Raw genomic sequence first — 8,209 nt, forward strand, 5'->3', positions numbered from 1 at the left:
TCGACCTCGGCGGAATTTGAACTCAGAACGTAAAGACAGATGAAATACCGCTAAGCATTTCGCCCGGCGTGCTAACGTTTCTTATTTCTTTATTGCCCACAAGGGGCTACACACAGAGGGGACAAACAAGGACAGACAAAGGGATTAAGTCGATTATATCGACTCCAGTACGTAACTGGTACTTATTTAATCGACCCCGAAAGGATGAAAGGCACATTCGACCTCGGCGGAATTTGAACTCAGAACGTAGCGGCAGACGAAATACCACTAAGCATTTCGCCCCGCGTGCTAACGTTTCTGCCAGCTCACCGCCAAGCAGAGAGAAAAGATTACGAGTTCTATGAGAAGAGAAAAGTTACTTAAAAATTACTCAGTACAAGTGAAAAATGCACAAGATTGGAAGAAGTGCTCTAAGGATGGTGAGGCACTGATAAAATAATTTCGGTAAGCTACATGGAAAGGCAAGTGGAATATGATAGATGTGTGTGCACATATTTGCCCATCAGAGATCAAAGAGGAATATGTTGGCAACTCGTTTATTTCACGTTGGTATCATGTGGTGGGTTATATCATTTAACTTTTTTATTCCTTTCCAATACAGATGTTCACCTTCGGAAAGTTCATAATTTTCTCTACATGCCGATAATCTCGTTGCTGTACTCTGCAGCCTCAGTTCAATATGGCTTCGACTGGAGATAAAGGGTATATTTTTTTGTTAATGTTGTTGGTTACATGCTTGATAACGTAATGTTAGTGATTCAATTTTGAGTGCTTTTTGTTGCTGGTATTGTTTAGCCTTAGATCAACCTTGATTCGAGTAAATCTATAATCGGGATCCTCCCATCCTTTTTTTTTTTTACCTATCTATAACTACATAGTCTATGTTTTTATTTAACCCATTACCTGCCATAATTCTATTAACTGGAATTTTTTTTATGAAACTTTGATTTCCAGCATAAAACAGCCTTAGAAACACGCTGGGATGATCAAAATAACATTTTAAATAGAAATAAGCGAGATATTGGGTGAAAAATTAGCAAACCTCATTTGAATATCAGAGAAATATACCTAGTAGATATAGCAAAAAGGTTAGATACGTGTAAATATTGACAGATAATTAGGAAATTTGTAATTTTTAAGTGATCTCATATGAGATCACTGGTAGGTAATGGGTTAAGCATAGGTGTGTGATTTGAGAGAGATTTCGCTCTTATTTCTTGCAAGTTAAGTGACGACGTAGAGACTTCTCCATTAGCAGGGTTTATGTGGTTGTATAATTGGATAGTGTTTGTATTTTGCTTTGTTTTTGTTTGTTTTACTTTTGTTGCTGTTGTTGTTTTGAAAGGCTCTTGTAACCCAGAGAGTAAGTTAGGTATAACATCCTGAAAGTGAAACTATATCGAGTCAACCTGGACTGTCATTATTTTAGGCTCATTGGTATGTACGGTAAGTTGTGAAGTCAGGCATACGAAATCTTTTTCCCTTCTTTTTCCCACTCTTTTCTCTTTTTTCGAATTTGCCGAAGATGACAGCACAACCACGAATGATAGTAGTAGTAGTAGTAGTAGTAGTAGTAGTAGTAGTAGTAGTAGTAGTAGTAGTAGTAGTAGTAGTAGTAGTAGTAGTAGTAGTAGTAGTAGTAGTAGTAGTGGTGGTGGTGGTGGTGGTGGTGCTGGTGCTGGTGCTGGTGCTGGTGATAGTAGTAGTAGTAGTAGTAGTAGTAGTAGTAGTAGTAGTAGTAGTAGTAGTAGTAGTAGTAGTAGTTTTAATGATATTGACCAAGAATTAATTCTGAAGTGGAGAAAAGAGAGGGAACAGATAGCCTGTATCAACTCAAGAGCTTTGATCAAATAATCGTTGATAAGAAGATAGTTGTTGATAGACGTCTACACACTGATGAAGCGGCGCCAAGAAGCTCCTCTATATTAATAAAGATGGGTTCCTGAACAGCTGGGAAGAGCTGTATTAGAGGCGGTGTATGTGTACATAAGCGAATGTCTGTCGAGATGTATTGGTGTATACATGTGCGTGTGGGTGGCCGCGTGTACATTTGTATGTCTAATTGCTGTATGTCTTTGCATGTGTGTGAATATGAGTGTGCGTATTATCGATAAATCTTTGCGATTGTGTATGTATATATGTGAGTCTGTGCATACACACACACACACACACACACACACACATATACATACATACATGTTGGCACTCCGTCGCTTACGACGTCGAGGGTTCCAGTTGATCCGATCAACGGAACAGCCTGCTCGTGAAATTAACGTGCAAGTGGCTGAGTACTCCACAGACACGTGTACCCTTAACGTAGTTCTCGGGGAAACTCAGTGTGATACAGAGAGTGACAAGGCTGACCCTTTGAATTACAGGTACAACAGAAACAGGAAGTAAGAGTGAGAGTAAGTTGTGGTGAAAGAGTACAGTAGGGTTCGCCACCATCCCCTGCCGGAGCCTCGTGGAGCTTTAGGTGTTTTCGCTCAATAAACACTCACAACGCCCGGTCTGGGAATCGAAACCCGCGATCCTATGACCGCGAGTCCGCTGCGCTAACCACTGGGCCATTGCGCCTCCACATACATACATACATACATACATACATACATACATACATATATACATACATACATATATGGGTACAGGACGTCACCAACAGTAAACAACATGAAATCCGAAAACAAATGAGTTCAATAAGCAAACAACGACAGAAACAAATGGAAAACAGGACAAGTAACACAAGGAACGACCCTTCATCAGCTGTCGGCTGTCTATCTACTCCTCCTTTCGAGCATTGAAAGACAAATGAGGAGTAGATAAACAGCCGACAACTGATGAAGGGTCGTTCTTTATGTTACTTGTCCTGTTTTCAATTTGTTTTTCTCGTTGTTTGTGTATTTAACTCATTTGTTTTCGTATTTCATATTGTTTACTGTCGGTGACGTTCTGTACCCATATATGCATATAGATAGATAGATAGATAGATAGATAGATAGATAGATAGATAGATAGATAAAACTTACTTGGAAGTGGATGCGTGGCGTTCAATCATATAATAATATAAATTATATATATATATATATATACAGTAATTTTTCTGCATTTTCGTGCAGCTGAAGATTGCTCTTCATATTGCATTTAAGGTAATGCTTGCATTACTTAAATAAATTGAAGTAGCATGAAACGTGCGTACTGCAATCACCTTTGAAATCCGTGTTGCTTATTATTTTTTGATTTTAATCACCTATCCTTTTTGGATGCGATATTCGGGTGCCTACGCATAAGTACCATATTCAACCTTGAATCTATATCTAAACCGTCTCTCTCTCTCTCTCTCTCTATATATATATATATATATATATAATCATTATTACTATTATTATTATTATTATTATTATTATTATTATTTGATTGAACGCCACACATCCATTTACAAGTAAGTTATCTTTACATATATATATGTAAACAGATACACATATACATATTCACGCTGAATTTACATGCTGCTCGGAGTTTCAAACAAAGCATTCGTTCAAGTTGCCTTGTCGTGAATACTGAAAGAATTTTTACAGGTGGAAAGAATTTTTACAGGTTTCTAGCTCTGGATAGTAGTAAAGGTTTGATGATAAACTTTCGTTTCCTCCATAGTTGCTAGTAGAAATCTAAGGAGATCATTAATACTTACTGTGTGGGCTTCAATTACTCAGGAGCTTAAGAGATACTATGTCCCTGTATACGAATATGGCAAGTAATAAAATTATATGCTGTACTAACTGGGAAAATGTTACGTTTAAGAACCACGATTACAGAACAAATGGCGTGGAATTTCAAGACGTTGGGATCACGGGAAGAGTTCCATCACGAGTGAACTCCTTTTGACCATCAAAAAATTCTATTACACAATAATTATTCGATTAACATGCAGTTTACGGTCGTAAAAACAAAATGAAGTAGATTGTCCTAAAAAAAGTAAATTACTATAGAAACCAGAAGTTGCGACAATGACATCCCAAAATTTCATTTAAAAACTCTAAAGAACTCCCTCATAATGCCGCATCCACGGGTATCTATATTTATAGTACTTTCTTGTGATGTATTAAGTATTAGCTGAGGTACACGGTTCCAGTGTGCTTTACCCTACAACGAACATCACTGAGAAGTGTGACTGTTTTCATCATATATATATAATGACTTTTTAAATGCGGTGCCCCAGCATGGCCACAGCTTATAAGCTGAAACTAGATAAAATGAAAATGAAAATGAATATATGTACGGCTTTCATGCTATATGAAATATATGTACATTCTATACTTTGGTTATGTCACATACATTGTTTACATGAAATCATGAGATGTCACTGTCGTCAATTGCGGTTTTTATCGCAGTTAACTTGCATTATTTTTAGGACAATTTACTTTTACATCTTTACGATCGTAAACTGCATTTCAACTGATTTTTAATCGCCTCTCCTTATTTTTCACTGAAGCTACCCACCAATGAGTGCCATGAATCAGTAACAATTCTATCCGCCCTTTTTTTTCTTTCTTCTTTAATTTTTGCTCTATGACAACTTGAATAACACCTCACGACTAATTCCGAAGTAGATTAATCTCGATTCAGCACTGATCCAGTTGACTTATAATCAAATGCATTCTAACTGAAACTATCCATCAATTCTATGTACATTGCGTCTAGAAATACATTATTGAATGAATGTGTTCTTTTTCTTCAAACTGTAAGAGTGTGATTCGGAGGATATTTAGCCCGTATTTCTGGCAGACGAGTGACCACATAGAGGCTTAAAAGTTTGCTTGTTCAAATGCATGCTACTAGTGTATATGTACATGTATATGTTGCTACAGGTAACCACGCAAACCAATACAACCTGTTCATAGCTGGGCTTTTGGTAACTAAGCCTACAATTCCACCAACTTTAAGGAGGAGAGCAATTTTTTGACACCGGACACGATAAGAAACAAAAACTGTCGAAGAGCGAATTAACTCATGAAATTCAACAGCTATTCTAAAGCGTATATACAAACATGCTCGCATTTATGTGCATTTAGCTGTATATATAAATCCAAATGAGAGCAGGAGACTCTCACTTGAACCTACAGTATTATACTGTGTGTTTTGCCTGTTTTTACTTGTTGCCAGTTTAACGATCCGGATATCATGCATACATGCACGCACACATTCAGCCATTCGACCGCTGCATCTGCTGTAAAGTTACTTCAGCTGAATAGCTGTGCTAACCACTACACCAAAGTGCATTTACAACTTCAACTGTTCAAATTAGAAGACTTAATCTAAGAGGGTATACATACTAGCATCCTTTCAACAAGAGTTTCAGTCGCCACAGTATATATGTATGTGTGTATATATGTATGTGTGTATATATGTATGTGTGTATATATGTATGTATATACGAAAATACGTTTCTATACAACGGGTTTTGATCATATACCTGTTCGATCAGGCTAACATTGGATTAATCGACATTAACAACAGCCACAAATTCAGTTCATCCGATTGTCGGGTAAATAACAGGCACCAGCTCTTATCGTATATTACTTTTAACTACCAGCAGGCTTTGGACAATGTTGTGTTATATACCAAAAGACGCGACAATCAATGTTCTGAGTTCAAATTCCACCTAGGTCGACTTTGTTCATCACTCTTTCGGGGTCGATGAAATAAGTGCCAGATGTGCACTGGGGTCGATGTAATCGAGTAGCCTCTTTCCCCAAACTTTCAGGCCTTGTGCCTATCATAGAAAGGATTATTATTATTATTATTATTATTATTATCACTACTACCTCCACCATAATTACTATGTCTACTACCGCTATTATTCTCATAATTGCCACCACCATCATTGATATTGCTATCAGAACCGTTCGTACAAACACTTTTCTACATCAACAATAATACAGACAGGCATTAAAGTATAAATAAAAACATTAAAATAATTGTTTATATTGCACATATTTGTGTTTTCTTTGAAAGCATTTTTGTGGTAGAACTCAACACCTACTTATTATTTCAGTGAACACTGAGTGTAAGTTTCATAAGGCTAAGCTGTTTGTGGCTACAATATTTTCATAACTTCATAAACATAGTATATTGCACAGAAACATGTCAAAACATACATTGAAAACGAAGACCAAAGAAATATAATTAAGAATAAAGATAAAGACTTAAAAAAAACAACTCTATAAAAAAAATCCCTCCTTCTTTCCCTAATTTTCTGATTATTTTCTCCCAACGCCTAGCACCAAAAGTAGTATTTACAAATTACTGGCTAGTTAAATACATACATACATACATATATACATACTTATATTATATATATATATATATATATATATATATACACATATATATAAATATACACACACATAGATACATATATATAAATATACACACACATAGATACATTTATATAAATATACATACACATAGATACATGGATACGTATGTATGTATATATATACAATCTGCACGTACATTCACGCGCACACACACACACACACACACACACACACACACACACACATACACATATAAGCATATGTAAGGTTCGTCGTGATAAGAGTTATTGCGCCCCAGTTCACACGTCATCTCATATTTATTAGTTCCTTAAGCGACCGAAGTTTACCTCCAGAAAGTGTTCAGAGGTTTTTGTGTGTGGCCTTTGTCTCGCTCTACATCGCTGTTCGCCAAACCGATTTTCTCTCTCCTTCTCTCTACCTCTCTCCCTCTCTCACTTTCTCTCTCTCTCTCTCTCTCTTTCACTTTCACGCAAGCTCTCATTCTTACTCCCTTTTTTCAATAGACATTGGTCAGCATATTAATTTGTTCTTTCTCATGGGGTCCCAATGAAGTACATATTTATATTTGGGAGAATTTACGAAAAAAACAACAACAGACGAGGACAGGTGGTGTAAACAACAAAAGGATGTATTAGTGGTCAGCGACCTATCGTGGTCAGCGATCTATCATGATGCATACATACATACATACATACATACATACATACATACATATTTATATTATTACATTGAATGGCTCGACATTTTTTCCTTTGTGTTTTTTTTCCAGCGATAGCTGTTTAAGGCCATACATACATACATACATACATACATACATGTGTGTGTGTGCGTGTGTATGTGTGTGTGTGCGTGTGTATGTGCGTGTGTGCGCGCGCGCGTGTGTGTTTTAGCAATTATTTACACAAATATACTGAAATTGCTGAATTTTATTGTTGTTGTTGTTGTTGTTGTTGTATGACCCTAAGTCATCCCAGATTAAACAGAATTCGGTAAGATCAGTTAAGGTATCGAGATCTTTGTTTTTTATCTGGAAGTAAGGAAAAAAGAGAAATGGGTACTGTCACTTTGGTTTTGGAGATGCACTGTCATTAGTGTCATCAGATACTATATTTTGATCAAATTAAGTTGGTGTATGAGGAAAGACATTCTAACCTTAATCATCCGATCAATTTTATTTTCAGACATAATGTATTTCGGACTACCAAACATGGGCACCTCTTTCCGAGAAACGGGCTACATGAAAAATTGTTCGTTATCAGGTAAGTCGCACTACTAAAATAATTCAAGGCAATTTTTCGTTAGACATGCCATTCAGAAAGTCCCTTGGGCCACAAACTGGATCAGATACTTCTATAATTTCCTCCATTTTATTAAGACTGTCAGTGTACAGAGGAATAGCAACTGTAGTTTGAGGGAAATTTAGTTATTCCTCGCAAGATGAACGACCATGTAGAAGATCTATAAGGCTCATTGATGCATACCAGCAGTAACACCGCTTTCTGGGTGGTTTTCCACTTTAATCTATTATGTTCGCATGCAGAAAATTTCTGAGATGTACATTTCTGCCAATATGTATACATACATACATACATACATACATACATACATACATGTATACATACATACATACATACATGCATGCATGCATACATACATACATGCATACATACATACATGCATACATACATACATACATACATACATACATGCATGCATACATACATACATACATACATGCATACATACATACATACATACGTGCATACATACATACATACATACATACATACATGCATACATACATACATACATACATGCATACATACATACATACATACATACATGCATACATACATACATATAAGTGTGTG

This window comes from Octopus bimaculoides, chromosome 5, assembly GCF_001194135.2.
Source record: "Octopus bimaculoides isolate UCB-OBI-ISO-001 chromosome 5, ASM119413v2, whole genome shotgun sequence".
In the NCBI taxonomy this organism is placed as follows: domain Eukaryota; kingdom Metazoa; phylum Mollusca; class Cephalopoda; order Octopoda; family Octopodidae; genus Octopus; species Octopus bimaculoides.